Here is a 12,006-nt window from a genome sequence, read left to right on the forward strand (position 1 = left end):
GTCGTCGATTGGTTGGCTCGGTCGTCTTCCTCTTCCCAGGTCACCTCTGACACCTACAGCCAACGGTCGGTGGGTACGTCAGACACAACCGTTAGTTGGCATGGCCCGGGACCAAGCCCACTGAAATCACGTGTCCTCTACCTGCCCCTGTCCTTTGGTGTTCCCTCACCAAGCGAAGTATCGCATGCTGTGGGCTCAGCCCCACTGTACAGTGAGGAAGAGCTAACAGAGGGCGGTCAGGAACGGGGGGAGACATCCGCCTTTTCAGCAGCCAGGCGAAGAAGTAGTGGCGAGGAGAGTGGCTCGGTAGCCGGTCTAGAGACAGGTCTGTCTCCTGACCGAGACGCAGCCGAGGGGGCTAGTAGTGAGGCGGAGACCCTACTTGATGATGAGGAGGTTGATCGCACTTGGCAGCCTCGTCGTCATCAGGCAATTTCTTCCGCATCATCAGGAGAAGAGGGTGGCAGCTTGGCAGCGAGCAAAACAGTCGGTGGGTTGCCCAGGAGACAGCAGCAGGGTCGCAGCAGTGTCAGTGGAGCCAAACGTCCACGGAGTAGAGCACCAGCTCCACTGCAGCCTACCACCACGGCCAGTAGTGGTGCCGGTGTGCACGGAGGAAGCAGCAGTCAGCCAGTGAGGAGTATCGGGGGCAAAGTTTCCTACTCGGCGGTGTGGCAATTTTTCGTCAAGCCGCCCGAGGAAGTAAACGTAGCCGTATGTCGACTATGTGGCCAGAAAGTCAAGCGTGGCCAGGGGGCCCATGTTGGGACTACAGCGTTGCGGCAGCATATGCAGCGTCGCCATTTGGTGGCCTGGGAAAACCGTGATAAAGATACGGCGGTTCTGCCCGCCCCAGCCCCCGCTCCATCACCCGCTCCGTTACTTGCTCCGTCACCCGACGTCAATCGCCCTCCATCAGCCAGTCAAGGCTCCAACACCTCTGCTGAGGGGAGTTGTCGCTCGTTGGCATCTTCCGCTCGTTCAGATGCTCCTTCTCCTGCTACTCCTCTTCACGGATTCCGTCAGCAGTCTTTCTTGGAATCCGTTTCCAAGAGACAACAGTTTGCGAGCACGCACCCGACGGTGCAAAAGCTGAACGTCCTCCTGTCCAAGTTGCTGGTGCTGCAGTCCCTCCCTTTCCAAGTGGTGGACTCAGCACCTTTCAGAGAAATGATGGCTTGTGCCGCGCCGCGGTGGAGAGTGCCAAGCCGTCATTTCTTCGCCAAAAAGGCAGTGCCAGCCCTGCATTCACATGTAGAAGACATGGTGGGCCAGTCTTTGAGCATGTCGGTCTCTGCCAAAGTGCACGGCAGCGCCGACGTGTGGAGCTGTAACTATGGTCAGGGACAGTACATGTCATTTACGGCCCACTGGGTGAACGTGGTGCCGTCACAGCCGCACCAGCAACTTGGACAGGTCACGCCGCTTTTGCCTCCACGTTTGCACGTCCTTGGTCCGGCAAAGATGTCCGCCTCTACCACCTCTTCTTCCGCCGTGTCCTCAGCCGCCACCCCCGTGCCAAGTCCCATTACCCGACCGGCATATCACATGTGCAGGGCGCAACGGTGTCACGCTGTTCTGCACCTGGTATGCCTTGGCGAACGTAGTCACACAGGGGAGGAACTTCTGAGTGTAATGAACAGAGAAATCGACAGATGGCTGTCTCCGCGCAAACTGAAAATCGGAACCATGTTGACCGACAACGGAAAGAACATGGTGTCTGCTCTGCGTCAAGGAAGGTTGTGCCATGCGCCATGCATGGCTCACGTGTTCAATCTGGTTGTCAAGCGGTTCTTAAAATCCACCATCCCACTGCAAGACATCCTTAAAATGTCACGTAAACTTTGCATGCATTTCAGCCATTCCTACACCGCAAAGCACACCCTCCTTGAGCTGCAGCGGCAGAACGGAATTCCACAGCATCGCCTGATCTGCGACGTTGCAACAAGGTGGAATTCAACCCTACACATGTTAGACCGCCTTTACGAACAGCGAAAGGCCATCACCGATTTCCTGATGTTACAAGCGGATAAAGGTACTCCCCTGTGTAACTTCGATGTCAGCCATTGGCAGCTCATGCGTGACACCTGCCGCTTGCTCAGGCCCTTTGAGGAGGCCACGCTATTCGTGAGTCGGCAGGACTATGGGATGAACGACGTCATTCCTCTGTTGCACGTCCTTGAACAAATGCTGTTAACAATGGCTGGTCAGGGTGCGGTAGACGTGGCGCACAGATCTCAACGCCACATGACCCCTGTGGGGGCAGGACAGGAAGAAGAGGAGGAGGTAGAGGAGGACATTTGTGCTCAGGAATTATTGAGTGAAATGGGTGGTTTTTCCACTCAGCGGACAGGAGTGGAGGAGCAGGAGCATCTGGTAGAGGAGGAGGAGGAGGAGACAGAGGACCCAGACGCACCGTGGCAGTATGCTGTGGAGATGGAGGCAGGGAGTCCCTCGCATTCCTTGGCACAAATGGCCCATAGCATGCTCGGTTGCTTGCGTAGCGACAGCCGAATAATAACCATCAGACAGAGGGATGACTTTTGGCTGTCCACCTTGTTGGACCCTCGCTACCGTTCCAAAATGGTGGCCTTTTTCACACCTGCTGAGAGGGAGGCCAAAATAACGTACTATAAAAACCACCTATGTAGTCAGTTGGTCTCTGCCTTTGTGCGCCAACGTCCATCCTCAGACACTGTGGGCCCTGTGCGCTCGCGTTCCGCTGCCATGGCAGCAGGGGAGGGGTGGGGTGGTAGGAGCAGTGGCAGCTCCACCAGCAGCAGCTGCCTCAGTCTGCAGTCGATGATGAGTAGCTTTCTTCACCAGCGCAGTGAGGAAACTACTAACCAGCCGCAGCAGCAGCAGCAGCATCAGGTGGACCTGGAGCAGGACCTCAAACAACAGGCTTGGGCCTACTTGGACAGCACCCTGCCAACCGAGGTAGACAATCCCCTTGACTACTGGGCAACGAAACTTGACCTTTGGCCCCAACTAGCTGAATTTGCCCTTGAAAGGCTGTCATGCCCGGCCAGTAGCGTGGCATCGGAGCGCGTGTTTAGTGCGGCAGGAGGTATTGTAACTCCGCGGAGGACACGACTGTCCACCCAAAGTGTGGGGAGACTGACGTTTGTGAAAATGAATCAGGCGTGGATTAGTCTGGATTTCAAACCACCAGTTCCTGACACAACTGACTAAATCCGCCATGAATCATGCCTCAAACATGTGCCACTTTGAGGTCTCCTCACACACTGCTGGTGTGTAGAATTTTTTGACATAGGGTGCTGGCAGATTACGGGCCTCCCATAGCTGCTGCCAGGCCCCTAATCTGCCATAGGCCCCTATATACCGCCTCCTCATGCTGCTGCCAGGTCCAGAGTCTCTCATGGGTCCCTGTACGGCCTCCCATTGCTGCTGTCTCCATCGCCACACTCTGCCATGTGCCACTTTCAGGTCTCCTCACACACTGCTGGTGTGTAGAATTTTTTGACATAGGGTGCTGGCAGATTACGGGCCTCCCATAGCTGCTGCCAGGCCCCTAATCTGCCATAGGCCCCTATATACCGCCTCCTCATGCTGCTGCCAGGTCCAGAGTCTGTCATGGGTCCCTGTACGGCCTCCCATTGCTGCTGTCTCCATCGCCACACTCTGCCATGTGCCACTTTCAGGTCTCCTCACACACTGCTGGTGTGTAGAATTTTTTGACATAGGGTGCTGGCAGATTATGGGCCTCCCATTGCTGCTGCCAGGCCCCTAATCTGCCATAGGCCCCTATATACCGCTTCCTCATGCTGCTGCCAGGTCCAGAGTCTCTCATGGGTCCCTGTACGGCCTCCCATTGCTGCTGTCTCCATCGCCACACTCTGCCATGTGCCACTTTCAGGTCTCCTCACACACTGCTGGTGTGTAGAATTTTTTGACATAGGGTGCTGGCAGATTATGGGCCTCCCATAGCTGCTGCCAGGCCCCTAATCTGCCATAGGCCCCTATATACCGCTTCCTCATGCTGCTGCCAGGTCCAGAGTCTCTCATGGGTCCCTGTACGGCCTCCCATTGCTGCTGTCTCCATCGCCACACTCTGCCATGTGCCACTTTCAGGTCTCCTCACACACTGCTGGTGTGTAGAATTTTTTGACATAGGGCGCTGGCAGATTACGGGCCTCCCATAGCTGCTGCCAGGCCCCTAATCTGCCATAGGCCCCTATATACCGCCTCCTCATGCTGCTGCCAGGTCCAGAGTCTGTCATGGGTCCCTGTACGGCCTCCCATTGCTGCTGTCTCCATCGCCACACTCTGCCATGTGCCACTTTCAGGTCTCCTCACACACTGCTGGTGTGTAGAATTTTTTGACATAGGGTGCTGGCAGTTTATGGGCCTCCTATAGCTGCTGCCAGGCCCCTAATCTGCCATAGGCCCCTATATACCGCTTCCTCATGCTGCTGCCAGGTCCAGAGTCTGTCATGGGTCCCTGTACGGCCTCCCATTGCTGCTGTCTCCATTGCCACACTCTGCCATGTGCCACTTTCAGGTCTCCTCACACACTGCTGCTGTGTAGAATTTTTTGACATAGGGTGCTGGCAGATTATGGGCCTCCCATAGCTGCTGCCAGGCCCCTAATCTGCCACAGGCCCCTATATACCGCCTCCTCATGCTGCTGCCAGGTCCAGAGTCTGTCATGGGTCCCTGTACGGCCTCCCATTGCTGCTGTCTCCATCGCCACACTCTGCCATGTGCCACTTTCAGGTCTCCTCACACACTGCTGGTGTGTAGAATTTTTTGACATAGGGTGCTGGCAGATTATGGGCCTCCCATAGCTGCTGCCAGGCCCCTAATCTGCCATAGGCCCCTATATACCGCCTCCTCATGCTGCTGCCAGGTCCAGAGTCTGTCATGGGTCCCTGTACGGCCTCCCATTGCTGCTGTCTCCATCGCCACACTCTGCCATGTGCCACTTTCAGGTCTCCTCACACACTGCTGGTGTGTAGAATTTTTTGACATAGGGTGCTGGCAGATTACGGGCCTCCCATTGCTGCTGCCAGGCCCCTAATCTGCCATAGGCCCCTATATACCGCTTCCTCATGCTGCTGCCAGGTCCAGAGTCTCTCATGGGTCCCTGTACGGCCTCCCATTGCTGCTGTCTCCATCGCCACACTCTGCCATGTGCCACTTTCAGGTCTCCTCACACACTGCTGGTGTGTAGAATTTTTTGACATAGGGTGCTGGCAGATTATGGGCCTCCCATAGCTGCTGCCAGGCCCCTAATCTGCCATAGGCCCCTATATACCGCTTCCTCATGCTGCTGCCAGGTCCAGAGTCTCTCAAGGGTCCCTGTACGGCCTCCCATTGCTGCTGTCTCCATCGCCACACTCTGCCATGTGCCACTTTCAGGTCTCCTCACACACTGCTGGTGTGTAGAATTTTTTGACATAGGGTGCTGGCAGTTTATGGGCCTCCTATAGCTGCTGCCAGGCCCCTAATCTGCCATAGGCCCCTATATACCGCTTCCTCATGCTGCTGCCAGGTCCAGAGTCTGTCATGGGTCCCTGTACGGCCTCCCATTGCTGCTGTCTCCATCGCCACACTCTGCCATGTGCCACTTTCAGGTCTCCTCACACACTGCTGCTGTGTAGAATTTTTTGACATAGGGTGCTGGCAGATTATGGGCCTCCCATAGCTGCTGCCAGGCCCCTAATCTGCCACAGGCCCCTATATACCGCCTCCTCATGCTGCTGCCAGGTCCAGAGTCTGTCATGGGTCCCTGTACGGCCTCCCATTGCTGCTGTCTCCATCGCCACACTCTGCCATGTGCCACTTTCAGGTCTCCTCACACACTGCTGGTGTGTAGAATTTTTTGACATAGGGTGCTGGCAGTTTATGGGCCTCCTATAGCTGCTGCCAGGCCCCTAATCTGCCATAGGCCCCTATATACCGCTTCCTCATGCTGCTGCCAGGTCCAGAGTCTGTCATGGGTCCCTGTACGGCCTCCCATTGCTGCTGTCTCCATCGCCACACTCTGCCATGTGCCACTTTCAGGTCTCCTCACACACTGCTGCTGTGTAGAATTTTTTGACATAGGGTGCTGGCAGATTATGGGCCTCCCATAGCTGCTGCCAGGCCCCTAATCTGCCACAGGCCCCTATATACCGCCTCCTCATGCTGCTGCCAGGTCCAGAGTCTGTCATGGGTCCCTGTACGGCCTCCCATTGCTGCTGTCTCCATCGCCACACTCTGCCATGTGCCACTTTCAGGTCTCCTCACACACTGCTGGTGTGTAGAATTTTTTGACATAGGGTGCTGGCAGATTATGGGCCTCCCATAGCTGCTGCCAGGCCCCTAATCTGCCATAGGCCCCTATATACCGCCTCCTCATGCTGCTGCCAGGTCCAGAGTCTGTCATGGGTCCCTGTACGGCCTCCCATTGCTGCTGTCTCCATCGCCACACTCTGCCATGTGCCACTTTCAGGTCTCCTCACACACTGCTGGTGTGTAGAATTTTTTGACATAGGGTGCTGGCAGATTATGGGCCTCCCATAGCTGCTGCCAGGCCCCTAATCTGCCATAGGCCCCTATATACCGCTTCCTCATGCTGCTGCCAGGTCCAGAGTCTCTCATGGGTCCCTGTACGGCCTCCCATTGCTGCTGTCTCCATCGCCACACTCTGCCATGTGCCACTTTCAGGTCTCCTCACACACTGCTGGTGTGTAGAATTTTTTGACATAGGGTGCTGGCAGATTATGGGCCTCCCATTGCTGCTGCCAGGCCCCTAATCTGCCATAGGCCCCTATATACCGCTTCCTCATGCTGCTGCCAGGTCCAGAGTCTCTCATGGGTCCCTGTACGGCCTCCCATTGCTGCTGTCTCCATCGCCACACTCTGCCATGTGCCACTTTCAGGTCTCCTCACACACTGCTGGTGTGTAGAATTTTTTGACATAGGGTGCTGGCAGATTATGGGCCTCCCATTGCTGCTGCCAGGCCCCTAATCTGCCATAGGCCCCTATATACCGCTTCCTCATGCTGCTGCCAGGTCCAGAGTCTCTCATGGGTCCCTGTACGGCCTCCCATTGCTGCTGTCTCCATCGCCACACTCTGCTTCACTTTCAGGTCTCCTCACACACTGCTGGTGTGTAGAATTTTTTGACATAGGGTGCTGGCAGATTATGGGCCTCCCATTGCTGCTGCCAGGCCCCTAATCTGCCATAGGCCCCTATATACCGCCTCCTCATGCTGCTGCCAGGTCCAGAGTCTCTCATGGGTCCCTGTACGGCCTCCCATTGCTGCTGTCTCCATCGCCACACTCTGCCATGTGCCACTTTCAGGTCTCCTCACACACTGCTGGTGTGTAGAATTTTTTGACATAGGGTGCTGGCAGATTACGGGCCTCCCATAGCTGCTGCCAGGCCCCTAATCTGCCATAGGCCCCTATATACCGCCTCCTCATGCTGCTGCCAGGTCCAGAGTCTCTCATGGGTCCCTGTACGGCCTCCCATTGCTGCTGTCTCCATCGCCACACTCTGCCATGTGCCACTTTCAGGTCTCCTCACACACTGCTGGTGTGTAGAATTTTTTGACATAGGGTGCTGGCAGATTATGGGCCTCCCATAGCTGCTGCCAGGCCCCTAATCTGCCATAGGCCCCTATATACCGCTTCCTCATGCTGCTGCCAGGTCCAGAGTCTCTCATGGGTCCCTGTACGGCCTCCCATTGCTGCTGTCTCCATCGCCACACTCTGCCATGTGCCACTTTCAGGTCTCCTCACACACTGCTGGTGTGTAGAATTTTTTGACATAGGGTGCTGGCAGATTATGGGCCTCCCATTGCTGCTGCCAGGCCCCTAATCTGCCATAGGCCCCTATATACCGCTTCCTCATGCTGCTGCCAGGTCCAGAGTCTCTCATGGGTCCCTGTACGGCCTCCCATTGCTGCTGTCTCCATCGCCACACTCTGCCATGTGCCACTTTCAGGTCTCCTCACACACTGCTGGTGTGTAGAATTTTTTGACATAGGGTGCTGGCAGATTATGGGCCTCCCATTGCTGCTGCCAGGCCCCTAATCTGCCATAGGCCCCTATATACCGCTTCCTCATGCTGCTGCCAGGTCCAGAGTCTCTCATGGGTCCCTGTACGGCCTCCCATTGCTGCTGTCTCCATCGCCACACTCTGCTTCACTTTCAGGTCTCCTCACACACTGCTGGTGTGTAGAATTTTTTGACATAGGGTGCTGGCAGATTATGGGCCTCCCATTGCTGCTGCCAGGCCCCTAATCTGCCATAGGCCCCTATATACCGCCTCCTCATGCTGCTGCCAGGTCCAGAGTCTCTCATGGGTCCCTGTACGGCCTCCCATTGCTGCTGTCTCCATCGCCACACTCTGCCATGTGCCACTTTCAGGTCTCCTCACACACTGCTGGTGTGTAGAATTTTTTGACATAGGGTGCTGGCAGATTACGGGCCTCCCATAGCTGCTGCCAGGCCCCTAATCTGCCATAGGCCCCTATATACCGCCTCCTCATGCTGCTGCCAGGTCCAGAGTCTCTCATGGGTCCCTGTACGGCCTCCCATTGCTGCTGTCTCCATCGCCACACTCTGCCATGTGCCACTTTCAGGTCTCCTCACACTGCTGGTGTGTAGAATTTTTTGACATAGGGTGCTGGCAGATTAAGGGTCTCCCATAGCTGCTGCCAGGCCCCTAATCTGCCATAGGCCCCTATATACCGCCTCCTCATGCTGCTGCCAGGTCCAGAGTCTGTCATGGGTCCCTGTACGGCCTCCCATTGCTGCTGTCTCCATCGCCACACTCTGCCATGTGCCACTTTCAGGTCTCCTCACACACTGCTGGTGTGTAGAATTTTTTGACATAGGGTGCTGGCAGATTACGGGCCTCCCATAGCTGCTGCCAGGCCCCTAATCTGCCATGGGCCCCTATACCGACTCCTCATGCTGTGACGTTGCAACAAGGTGGAATTCAACCCTACATATGTTAGACCGCCTTTACGAACAGCAAAAGGCCATCACAGATTTCCTGATGTTAAAAGCGGATAAAGGTATTCCCTGTGTAACTTAGATGTCAGCCATTGGCAGCTCATGCGTGACACCTGCGCTTGCTCAGGCCCTTTGAGGAGGCCACGCTATTCGTGAGTCGGCAGGACTATGGGATGAACGACGTCATTCCTCTGTTGCACGTCCTGGAACAAATGCTGTTAACAATGGCTGGTCAGGGTGCGGTAGACGTGGCGCACAGATCTCAACGCCACATGACCCCTGTGGGGGCAGGACAGGAAGAAGAGGAGGAGGTAGAGGAGGACATTGGTGCTCAGGAATTATTGAGTGAAATGGGTGGTTTTTCCACTCAGCGGACAGGAGTGGAGGAGCAGGAGCATCTGGTAGAGGAGGAGGAGGAGGAGGAGACAGAGGACCCAGACGCACCGTGGCAGTATGCTGTGGAGATGGAGGCAGGGAGTCCCTCGCATTCCTTGGCACAGATGGCCCATAGCATGCTCGCTTGCTTGCGTAGCGACAGCCGAATAATAACCATCAGACAGAGGGATGACTTTTGGCTGTCCACCTTGTTGGACCCTCGCTACCGTTCAAAAATGGTGGCCTTTTTCACACCTGCTGAGAGGGAGGCCAAAATAACGTACTATAAAAACCACCTATGTAGTCAGCTGGTCTCTGCCTGTCTGCGCCAACGTCCATCCTCAGACACTGTGGGCCCTGTGCGCTCGCGTTCCGCTGCCATGGCAGCAGGGGAGGGGTGGGGTGGTAGGAGCAGTGGCAGCTCCACCAGCAGCGGCTGCCTCAGTCTGCAGTCGATGATGAGTAGCTTTCTTCACCAGCGCAGTGAGGAAACTACTAACCAGCCACAGCAGCAGCAGCAGCAGCAGCATCAGGTGGACCTGGAGCAGGACCTCAAACAACAGGCTTAGGCCTACTTGGACAGCACCCTGCCAACCGAGGTAGACAATCCCCTTGACTACTGGGCAACGAAACTTGACCTTTGGCCCCAACTAGCTGAATTTGCCCTTGAAAGGCTGTCATGCCCGGCCAGTAGCGTGGCATCGGAGCGCGTGTTTAGTGCGGCAGGAGGTATTGCAACTCCGCGGAGGACACGACTGTCCACCCAAAGTGTGGAGAGACTGACGTTTGTGAAAATGAATCAGGCGTGGATTAGTCTGGATTTCAAACCACCAGTTCCTGACACAACTGACTAAATCCGCCATGAATCATGCCCCAAACATGTGCCACTTTCAGGTCTCCTCACACTGCTGGTGTGTTCCATTTTTTGTCATAGGGTGCTGGCAGATTACGGGCCTCCCATAGCTGCTGCCAGGCCCCTAATCTGCCATGGGCCCCTATACCGCCTCCTCATGCTGCTGCCAGGTCCAGAGTCTGTCATGGGTCCCTGTACGGCCTCCCATTGCTGCTGTCTCCATCGCCACACTCTGCCATGTGCCACTTTCAGGTCTCCTCACACACTGCTGGTGTGTAGAATTTTTTGACATAGGGTGCTGGCAGATTAAGGGCCTCCCATAGCTGCTGCCAGGCCCCTAATCTGCCATAGGCCCCTATATACCGCCTCCTCATGCTGCTGCCAGGTCCAGAGTCTGTCATGGGTCCCTGTACGGCCTCCCATTGCTGCTGTCTCCATCGCCACACTCTGCCATGTGCCACTTTCAGGTCTCCTCACACTGCTGGTGTGTTGAATTTTTTGACATAGGGTGCTGGCAGATTATGGGCCTCCTATAGCTGCTGCCAGGCCCCTAATCTGCCATAGGCCCCTATATACCGCTTCCTCATGCTGCTGCCAGGTCCAGAGTCTCTCATGCCATGTGCCACTTTCAGGTCTCCTCACACTGCTGGTGTGTTGAATTTTTTGACATAGGGTGCTGGCAGATTATGGGCCTCCCATAGCTGCTGCCAGGCCCCTAATCTGCCATAGGCCCCTATATACCGCCTCCTCATGCTGCTGCCAGGTCCAGAGTCTGTCATGGGTCCCTGTACGGCCTCCCATTGCTGCTGTCTCCATCGCCACACTCTGCCATGTGCCACTTTCAGGTCTCCTCACACTGCTGGTGTGTAGAATTTTTTGACATAGGGTGCTGGCAGATTACGGGCCTCCCATTGCTGCTGCCAGGCCCCTAATCTGCCATGGGCCCCTATATACCGCCTCCTCATGCTGCTGCCAGGTCCAGAGTCTGTCATGGGTCCCTGTACGGCCTCCCATTGCTGCTGTCTCCATCGCCACACTCTGCCATGTGCCACTTTCAGGTCTCCTCACACTGCTGGTGTGTAGAATTTTTTGACATAGGGTGCTGGCAGATTACGGGCCTCCCATTGCTGCTGCCAGGCCCCTAATCTGCCATGGGCCCCTATATACCGCCTCCTCATGCTGCTGCCAGGTCCAGAGTCTGTCATGGGTCCCTGTACGGCCTCCCATTGCTGCTGTCTCCATCGCCACACTCTGCCATGTGCCACTTTCAGGTCTCCTCACACACTGCTGGTGTGTAGAATTTTTTGACATAGGGTGCTGGCAGATTACGGGCCTCCCATAGCTGCTGCCAGGCCCCTAATCTGCCATAGGCCCCTATATACCGCCTCCTCATGCTGCTGCCAGGTCCAGAGTCTCTCATGGGTCCCTGTACGGCCTCCCATTGCTGCTGTCTCCATCGCCACACTCTGCCATGTGCCACTTTCAGGTCTCCTCACACTGCTGGTGTGTAGAATTTTTTGACATAGGGTGCTGGCAGATTACGGGCCTCCCATAGCTGCTGCCAGGCCCCTAATCTGCCATAGGCCCCTATATACCGCCTCCTCATGCTGCTGCCAGGTCCAGAGTGTGTCATGGGTCCCTGTACGGCCTCCCATTGCTGCTGTCTCCATCGCCACACTCTGCCATGTGCCACTTTCAGGTCTCCTCACACTGCTGGTGGGTTCCATTTTTTGTCATAGGGTGCTGGCAGATTACGGGCCTCCCATAGCTGCTGCCAGGCCCCTAATCTGCCATGGGCCCCT

Source organism: Staurois parvus, unplaced genomic scaffold, assembly GCF_062004578.1.
Source record: "Staurois parvus isolate SC_StPar_1 unplaced genomic scaffold, SC_StPar_1.0 ptg000154l, whole genome shotgun sequence".
In the NCBI taxonomy this organism is placed as follows: Eukaryota; Metazoa; Chordata; class Amphibia; order Anura; family Ranidae; genus Staurois; species Staurois parvus.